Genomic DNA, 11,043 nt, shown 5'->3' on the forward strand with positions numbered 1-11,043 from the left:
GAGTTTAAAAAAACTCCCTATGTTGCAGAACCAATAGTAAATCCGCAAGGCGGTCCGTCTGTGGCTCGCTGAACTCTTGTGCTCGTAAACATAGTCCGACTAGAAACACGTGTAGCGGTACAAAATGGCTCAAGATGCTGTAAGTCCTTCATTTCCACAATCCTGTGGACTGAGCACACGTTTGATAAAACAGAGTTAAATCTCTCTGCATCCATTTTCAAGCTCTCTGTGTGTTTGTTGCCTTACGGATGAGAAAAGGGGGAGCGCACATTTCCGGGAGGGCGTGTCCTTTTCAAAAATGCAAGAGGCGTTGCTTTGTTGCCGGCCGTTTTCGCCAGTGTGTTAAACACACTTTAGAAAGGAGTGTCCCCAGACTATCAGAAGGCGGAGATTTCTAAATGTCTGGTGGCGAGACTAGGGAACCACTGGTTTAAAATATTAAAAATGAGCATCAACAGAGTGTGAAGCAACAGTTTTGACAATATGTCTATGTCTATGCCCTAAAAAATGCAAACCCATCTTTGTCATGATTTTCTCTACTTTTCTTTTCCTTTCTTTTCAATTTCAATTTCTGTCACAGCGGATAAGTAAAAACTCCCCCAAAAAACCTTTAATGGGGAAAAAAAATGGTCGAAACCTCAGGAAGAGCAACTGACGAAGGATCCCTCCTCCAGACGAACACACATGCCATAGGTGTTGTGTGTATAAAACAGATCAACATAATAGATTTACAGTAATCCATATGACAAAATGATACAGAGAAGGAAAGACAGAGAGAGAAAGTGAGACAGAGAAAGAGAGAGAAACAGGGCAGGCAGTAATGACAATAACTACAATAACATTAATTTTAGTAATGATATTATACTAATAATAACAGTAATTGTGGTAGCATATGTTGTAAGTATATATTAATATATGATAGTGTATGTTTATTCAGTCCTTGCCTGACGTGTCATTGCCAAACTAGACATAGTTAACATAAGTTATCCAATAAAGGCTTAGATGAGTTTTATTTCTTTACTGAGATTCTTGCTCTTCCAGCTTCATTTGTTTCATTGAATCTCTTTTCATTGTAAAACCGAAACACAATATACAAATAAAATATGATTATTGCCTCCTCTTTATATTACAGGTAAGAGTACATTCACCAGAACAATCCTATTTTAACCACATTGTCAAACAAAACAGCTATAAAAAATATTAAAGAAATTATATATAGTGTTTACAGGTAATCAATATTAATTCAGTTTTGAGTGAACCTCTTCAATAAGCTTTTCTTATTTACCTAATTAGCCAGGGAACTAGCTTAACAGCCCAGCATGAAAATCAAAACAAGCTCTGCTGTACACATTTTAAATTTTGTAGAAATAACTCAAAAGGGATACAGTAATCATCCAGTTATCATTAACATACTACAAAAGTATTTGGAAATACTCAGGCATATATTCTCAAAACTTCACAGAGAAAAAATGCTTAACTGCATACTAGCTCCAGTCATGCATCAACTAAAATGGAGACTGATGTTGTCAACTAATGAGTCTATTCTCACAATGACCTCTAGGGGGTGCTCAACACTATTAAATCAACCAAATGTAACAAAATTGGTATGAATGACCAGCACAATGTTTGTGACAAAAATAATGTGTGTAATAACAGTAGAAGTATGACTAGGGCTGGGACTCGTTAGGATTTTTAACGATTCCGATTCCTTACTGATTCCTTCTTAATGGTCCGATACCTTACCGATTCCTTCTTAACGGTCCGATTCCTTACCGATTCCTCTTACCGATTCCTACATTATATTCATTATACTTGCTATACTTAAACAAGTATATAATAAAAACAAATGCAATCATACAAATACAAAAACTTTATTTTAACTGTTGCACAGTACAATTAGATGAAAATACACATTTGTGTGTGGTGTGTATTTCAGATTTAGAGCTTGTATCATCTCCCTGAGAATATATAACAACAAAAAGTGATTCTCTGATTTATACAGTAACACTATTACCTCAAATTAACCACAGCAATGTAATAAAAAATACTCACATGCATTCATGCTTGGGCACTGTTATTTACGTGACAACACCTGAACAGAACACACACACACATTGGCTGTTTGTTTCTACCGCTCCCCTCGCTGGAAGCCTCGGACCTCCCGTCGCCCACTCCCGTCTCAAACACGGAGGTCTCCCTCTCCGCGGAACACGCACGGCGCACACCCGGCCTGTTAAATAGCCTGTAACCATAACAACTGTGTGACACAAACTCAGTGCTTTAGTAATTAAATAATGTCGGGCTCGGTCGGGTTCGGACAGAAATATGCGGCCCCTGCCGCACTCTAATGGAAATGCACGTGACGTTTTTTTTTTTACAATCTAGGAACCGTTTGTAGGAACCGTTACTCCAAATGTGATGGAACCGGTTCCGGAACCGGAACTTTGGACCCGGTTCCAAAAAAAAACGGATCCGGATCCCAACCCTAAGTATGACTAATAATAGCAGCACCAGCGCAACCACGACACACGATCCAGGCATAGCTAGGATATAAGGGAACCTACGAGACAGTGGAGCACAAAGGCTCCAGAGAGGAAGCCGAGTTAGTGACATGCAGTAAATCTGAGTTAGCAATATGCAGTAATAGGACGTGAATGTTAGCAAGTGGAGAAGAACCAACTTTTCAGAAACTGAGGAGAGAAAGAAAGAAGGAGAGAGGGGGCTTGGTGTATCATAGGAGGTCCCCCAGCAGACTAGGCCTAAGTCAGCCTAACTAGGGGCTGGTCTAAGGCAATCCTGAGCCAGCCCTAACTATAAGCTTTATCAAAAGGGAAAGTCTTAAGTCTAGTCTTAAATGTGAAGTCGGTGTCTGCCGCCCAGACCGAAACAGAAAGATGGTTCCATAGAAGAGGAGCCTGATAGCTGAAGGCTCTGGCTACTGCTCTAATTTTGGAGAATTTTAGGAACCACGAGTAACCCTGCATTCTCAGAGCGCAGTGTTCTGGTGGGATAATATGGCACTATGAGCTCTCTAAGATATGACGGAGCTTGACCATTTAGAGCTTTTTAAGTTAGGAAAAGGATTTTAAATTCAGTTCTGGATTTTACAGGGAGCCGATGCAGAGAAGCTAAAACAGGAGAAATATGATCTCTCATCTTAGTTCTTGTCAGTACACATGCTGCCTCATTCTGAATCAGCTGGAGAGTTTTTAAAGACTTATTAGAGCTACCTGATATTAGGGAATTGCAGTCATCCAGCCTTGAGGTAACAAAAGCATGGACCAGTTTTTCTGTATCTTTTTGGGATGGGATTGGCCTAATTTTGCAATATTACGCACATAAAAGAACGCAGACCTTGAAGTTTCTTTTATATCTTTTATACGTTTATATAAGAGACAAATCTTAATAAAATATTACTCCAAGGTTTCTTACGGTTGTGCTAGAGGAAACTATATCTTCAGATAGAGAGTTTCTGAGGTGTTTGGGGCCAAGAACAATAACTTCAATTTTGTCTGAATTTAAGATAGGGAAATTGGAGTTCATCCAGGTTTATATGTCATTAAGGCATGTTTGGAGCTTAGTTAATTGATCTGTTTTTTCTGGCTTGATCAATAGATATAATTGTGTATTATCTGCATAATAATGAAAGTTTACATAGTGATTTCTAATGATGTTACCTAAGGGAAACTTATATAAAGTGAATAGAATTGGTCCAGGCACAGAACCTTGTTGAACTCCAAAACAAACTTTAGTATGCAAAGATGATTCATCATGAACATGAATGAACTGGAATCGATCATATAAATAGGATTTAAACCAGCTTAGTGCAGAGCCTTTTAGGTCAATTAAATGTTCCAGTCTCTGTAGCAGAATTTGATGGTCAGTTGTGTCAAATGCAGCACAAAGATCTAATAAAACAAGTACAGAGACGAGTCCTTTATCCAAAGCAATCAGAGGATCACTTGTAATTTTTACTAGTGCTGTCTCTGGCCTGGCTACAGTGCTGAAAAGAAATCTGAGGTTGTTCTTATTTACTTCTATTAATGCTGAGTATTAGTTTGCTCTGGCATTGTGGAGGGCCTTCCTCTACGTTTTAAGGGTTAGGGTTAGGGTTAGGGGTTAGGGGTTAGGGGTTAGGGGGTTAGACTTTTCAGACTAAACAGGATTCTTCCAGCTTGGTAAAACACCAATTTCTTTCCAATTTTTGCCATATTTGTTTAAATTTTCGGGTTTGGGAGTTGTACCATGGAGTTAACTTTCTTTGTTTCGTTTTCTTCTTTTTAAGAGGTGCTACAGCATTGAGTGTTGTTTGCAGCGACCCTGCAGCACTATCAATAAGATAATCAATTTGGGAGAGTTAAAAGCTCAGTACAGGAAACCTCTGTTACAGTGGGACATGGTAGTAAATTTAATGTTGATGGAATCTGTTCCTTAAATATTGTTATAGCACTATCAGATAAACATCTAGTATAGTAGCTTTTGCTGAGTGGCGTGTAATCAAGTAATAAGAAATCAAGTAATAAGAAATCAAGTGGGTTTATGTGCACTCTGACTGAAGCCAATGGAGTCTCATAATCTGAAAAACACAGTGGTGAGATAGTCATTATTAATGTCAACATGAATATTAAAATCACAGACAATAATAACTTTATCTGATTTAAAAACTAAACTTGATGAAAACTCTAAGAATTCAGATAAAAATTCAGAATATGGACCAGGAGCATGGTACACCATAACAAAAAGAGATGGCTGTGAGGTTTTCCAGGTCAGATGTAAAAGACTAAGGAAAAGGCTTTCAAATGAATTATAATCTAGTTTAGGTTTAGGGCTGATTAACAGACTAGAGTTAAAAATGGCTGCAACTCCCCCTTCTCAGCCGCTGCCTCGAGGAATGTGAGTATTATTATGACTGGGAGGAGTGGATTCATTTAGACTAACATATTCATGGTGGCACAGCCAGGTTTCAGTGAGGCTGAGTAAATCAATTTGATTATCTGATATGCACTGACATTACTTTAGATGACAGAAACCTGATGTTTAAAAGTCCACATTTAATTCTGTTTTGTCTTTCTGTCACAGAAGAGGTTTTAATTCTTATTAGGTTTTTATGTACAACTCCTCTTTGTTTAACTTAAGTTTTAATAATTTAGGTGGTGGTTCCAGTGGGCCCCAGTACACGCTATTATGAGGGGCCCTATTACGCCCTAGTTACAAGTTATGAAGCACACACACACACACATTAACATACATATTACAAAGCAATCATCATTACATATCTGTATAAGACAAATTTACAAAAGAAAATAGGAAATTATTAGTTTAACTTGATAGTTTTTTATTGGTAAATGAATGTTTTAAATAGTTTATTTAGAATAAGTTTATAATTTGTTATAGATTGACACTGTTTTACAAAACCAGAAAACCATGATGGAGATGAATTTGCCTTATTTAGGGCATGTATGGAAAATAGCACCATTTTTGTTTAAATGTGAGTTCTTCTTTGAACTAGGGCGTATTTCCAGGTGGCAGTCGGGCCCCTCCACCCCATGGGCCCCAGTGCAACTGCACTGCCTGCACTGTCTATATTTACGCCCCTAGGTGGTTTAATTTTAATTTAATTTTATATACTTTATTAATCCCTGAGGGGAAATTCAATCTTTTGTAAAATAGTCAGTAGCAATCTATCCCTGTATCAAAATGATATGCTTTATGATAGTAGTAGTGAAAGTACTTTCTCGATCTATCACGTCTACAAGCCCAGTGAGCAGTCATGCTTTTTAAACACAAAAGCAGCAGTAAGAAATGATGAGAGAGAAACCTGCAAAATGTGTTCTGTGTGATCAGGGCCATAGGGTGTCGTTGCTGAATCTGGTCTGTAATGCTCTGCATAGAGGTCAAGAATTGCTAAGTAAAAGTTAACTGCTGTCACCTCTTTTGGACTCATTTGTGTCTGATTGTGCCAATTGTTGTCCTGTCTCTTTGAAACCTTTCTGCTCCTTATTTCCCTCCACTGAACACTGATCTTTGAGGCAACCAGCTCTGCTTCTTCTCACAGCTCCACCTATACTTCATCTGTCCTAAGGACAGACATCTCTGTCTTGCATCCACAAGCTGTGCAGCTGTGTTGATGTACATGTCTATATCCTGGAGGTATTTTGAGAGAATACCAGTCACTATGAGAGTTCTTCTCAAGGCCACCAGATGGAGACAGAACTCTAAGTGCCATTGCAGTTCCTGATGTGTCCCGGTCAAATCCATCACTGGTCTGAATCCAATCCGGTGTCTCCACCACAGAATCCATGTCATTGAGCAGAGCTATACCACTGTATATTTGTGCTGCACATCTTGTGACACTCAAAGCCTTCAGTGCCCTAGGTCCCTTGGGCTCATTTTCGATCAGCTCCTTTTGCGCATCAATGAACAAGCCATGAACCTCCCATAAAGGAGAAGAGGGGCTCAGTGACACCATAAAAGATTTTTGAGTCTGTTACATATAAATTACAACAACATGTAACAATGTGCCCAGCAATGCACTAGTTCTTTTTAGGTTTCTTTTCAGCACTGTAGCCAGGCTGACAGAGAGTCACAGCTCTATTAAGCCCGGGATTCCTTTAGCCCTCAGCAGAAATGATTTTATGAGCTTTTTATATGACAAAATTCTAACTATTAGAGGCAAAATTTATGACCTCTTGTCCTCACACAGTACCTATCTGCCCTCAAATACAGCTGTAAGACCTGATATTTAGATTGCTTCTCCCCGATTACTCTTCAACAACTGACCTCAATGATTTCTTCATCTAAATCATTAACATGTCTCTTAGACCCCATCCCAACTAGGCTACTTAAGGAGGTCTTACCTTTAGTTAACACTCATATATTAGATATGATCAATATATCCTTATTAACAGGCTATGTACCACAGTCTTTTAAGGTAGCTTAAATTAAACCTCTACTAAAAAAGCCCACCCTGGATCCAGAGGTGTTAGCCAACTATAGACCAATATCTAATCTTCCCTTTCTTTCAAAGATCCTTGAGAAAGTAGTCGCAGACCAGCTGTATGACTTTCTTCATGGCAATATTTTTTTTTTTTTTTTTTTGAGGAATTTCAGTCAGGATTTAGAGTGCATCATAGCACAGAGACAGCACTAGTAAAAATTATATAATCTTCTGATTGCCTCAGACAAAGGACTCATCTCTGTACTTGTTTTATTAGATCTTAGTGCCACATTTAACACAACTGACCATCAAATTCTGCTACAGGGACTGGAACATTTAATTGGCCTTAAAGGTTCTGTGCTAAGCTGGTTTAAATCCAATTTTTCTGATCAATTTCAGTTTGTTCATGTTCATGATGAATTATCTTTGCATAATAATCCTACCAGCACAAAAGCTGTCCAATTTTTGTCGGGAGATTGCAGCTATGACTCTCATGCATCTCTTGTGTATCATTAATTAAAGCCCTCCCACTACAACAGGTAAAATTACAAATCACAATTCTTGTGTTAGCAGTAGTCAGATGTGTTAAGGGTTACTTTTCTCAGTAGTCCTGGAGAGATGGAGAGATGTACAAAGAAATCATGGACAGGGCATCAATTTGGGGAGATTGAGTCCGAAACATCCCAATCTCAGTCCTTGTCATTGTCATAGAAAATTAAAATGTCCAATGTCTTATCACCTTTATCTTACAGATCTGTTTGCAGATCTAGTGTAAGCCCTTTAAGCAACTTAGTCCAGGGTACAAGAAAAAAATAAATAAATATAAAATAAAATACAATTATATATTCACCGGGTACACAGCATATATAAAAACAATTTAAATGTGTAGTACAATATTAGTACAATATAATAGTACAATTAGACCACATGTGTAAGGACAAGGATGAAAATAGAGGCACTACCCAGTCACATATATAATGACAATTTTGACCAATACCTACGGAATTTCTCTTTGTTAAGTCTTAAAGAAAAGATCAGTTTCTCCATTTCATACATTCCCTGTACTACTGCTCTCCACTCTCCTATTGTTGGTGGGTCCTTATCTAGCCATTTCTTAGTCAATGCTTTTTTACTAGCTACAAGTAATATCTTAAGAAGATACTTGACCTGAGCACTTAATTCGGGTGGTATATTACCTAAATATATAGTGCCAAAACTATGATCGATCTCAAGACTCAGTATTAATTTTATTTCTACTACTATCTCTAGCCAATAGGTTTGTATTGCTGGGCAATTCCAAAATGTGTGGAAATGATCAGCCATTAAGTTGTGTGTCTCCAGCAAATCCCACATTCTGGTCTACCATTCTGTAAATATTTTATTCTTGGAGTGATAAAGAATCTAATAATGTTCTTCCATGCAAACTCTCGCCATTGGCCAGAGCTGGAGGTGGAGGATTGTATTTTGCATATATTTAACCATTCTTCCTCTGTTAGAGTTATGTTTGATTCCTTCTCCCATTTGGCTTTAACATATAAGGATGAATGGTTCTTTGAGGATTGTAAACATGAATATATTCTCAGGGACGGTTTTTGCTATGGGCAATGTGGGCGACCGCCCAGGGCGCAATCTATGTGAGGGAGGGGGGGCGCTGAGGGGTGGTTCGCCCAGGGCGTGAAACTAGCCAGGACTGCCTCTGTATATTCTTGATACCAGTCTTTTGTGAGTGTTACCTTTATAAGCATTTCTAAATATGTTAATAAGACTCAATTCTGTTTCCTCAGTAGTTTTAATATTTTTATCAAAATGATGCCTAAGCTGTAAATATCTATAATAATCCCATTTGTCTAAGTCGTAAGTGTCTTTAAAATATTGAAAGCTTTCCAAGCCTATGTTGTTTGAGATCACACAGTATGATGTTATGCCTTTCCAAACCCATTGCTTAAATTTTGAATCTAGCTTCGCTGGCACAAAATCTTTATCGTATGCCACCCATCTTAACAAACAAGTGTTTCCCTCCAGTTTTAGATTTTTACATTCTGTAAACCAAATATTGAAGGGGACCATGGTCCAGTAGCTTAACTTATCTGAATGTATGGACATCGACATTTTATCTCCCTGTATGGATTGAAGGGGGGTATCCAGTTGACTTAATTCTATGTCTTTCCATTTTGCATCATATTCATTATTGCACCAGCAGTCTAGGTATCTTAATTGTGCTACTTTGAAGTAATCTCCTAGGCAGGTGTGAGGGACTGAGTTGGCAGGCATGAGAAACACAGGTGGCTTTTCAGAAAAAGAGTTTTATTTTAACAAGTAGCAAATAATATTTACAAAAAAATCTCAAAATGCTGGTACCATAAAAGACGTCAAATTGACAAATGTAACTTAGGTTAGGAAAGAATGAACGCAACAGACCTAACACAACTAACAAAATGAAAAACTGACCTAACAATTAACACAATGGGGAACTTATATACTGACTGATCAGACCAGTAGAGACACACAAGGGAGTTCACACACAAACACTAAACAACAAACTAAACTACAGATAACAAAATAGAACAAAAACTCCCCACAATGTAAATTATCTTAATACTAAACAATCAATAATGTTACAACCAATACTTCCTTAGAAAATAAAAGAGAATAACTAAAGTAGCAAACTTCCCTCCCCATGAGTGGCAGACACTTGGAACGTCCCTATTAGCCACTTCCTGCATAAATACGGGTCTTTTCCTGGGCTGCATCCCTTTTATCAGCCTGAGATGACCAGCAGCAGCAGCAGCAACACCCCCAGTACGGTAACTCAAAAGAAAGAGAAACAGGTTAAAAGAAACTGTGCAGAAGTTAAGTTGTGCGTGCTACAACTGAACTAATGCACCATCAAACTAAACAAAATAAAGGGTAACACTTTATATTAAGGTACACCTATTCACCATTAATTAGTTGCTTATTAGCATGCAAATTAGTAACATATTGGCTCTTAATTAGTCATTATTAAGTACTTATTAATGCCTTATTCTGCATGGCCTTATTATACAACCAGTAAGCCATTAACTAAGAGTTTTCCATCAATAACCTCAGAATTATTGCTTATTAGTAGTAAGTAAGGAAGTTCTTGTATATGAATTACGATCTCAATATGCTTTGCTTAGTATGAACTTTATAAGGTGGTAGTACCACAAGAATAGTTATTCTCCCTTACTAACACTTAATGAATATGGTCTGTTCTTACATAACAAAACACAAAACTACAAGTGTTAATAGTGTCCAAATAACTCTGAATTAAGTCTTTGTTACTTAGAATATGTTCGCCATACTAAAGTGACATCTTGATCACTAATTCACTAGTAGTTGAACACTTATTAACCAACACATGTTCCCTAATCTAAAGTTGCCTCCTTTTCACACTTAGTTAATATATTATAGCACATAACTACTGCAATGATCAAGTGATGGGTTACACCTTTGAAAAAAATGGATCTACCTATAGGTTCCCTCTCATTCAGTGGTAGAATAACAAAGACAGCACAAGTACAGATACCTCATTTATTAAACCACTGGTTCAGGTTTTCCCAAGGCTGATAACAAATACTGCCTGAACTTGCTGTGTAGTTTAACTTACAGGTAATGGGGTCTGCCTGAAAATTCAAACACTGACAAGTATCAGTGTATATAAACATGTCATACAATATGGTATAAGCATTATGTCATTATGTCATTATGTCATTAGCTGTTATATTTGACCAGCAGGTCCTCCGCAAAGCCAGGGCCATACTAGCCTTAAATTCTTAATTCTTAAATTCTGATATGTAAGGCACATGTGAAATTAGCATTTTAAATGACTGTTTTTCACTGTGGGTTTTATTGTTGTTATTGTGATGTACTGTATTGTTTTTTTATGTATTGTATTATTCATTCTGTGTTGTTTTAAATGGTCTGTCCTGACTGCAAGAAAAGTTTCCCTTTTGGGACAATAAAGTTACCTGAACCTAAGCAAGTCATACTGTATGATAATACAGTCAATCAATCAATCAATTTTATTTATAAAGCNAGAGAGAGAGAGAGATGCAGGTAATAACAGTAGCTTACAACAACATTAT

This window comes from Epinephelus moara, chromosome 16 (genome assembly GCF_006386435.1).
Source record: "Epinephelus moara isolate mb chromosome 16, YSFRI_EMoa_1.0, whole genome shotgun sequence".
NCBI classification, from domain to species: Eukaryota; Metazoa; Chordata; class Actinopteri; order Perciformes; family Serranidae; genus Epinephelus; species Epinephelus moara.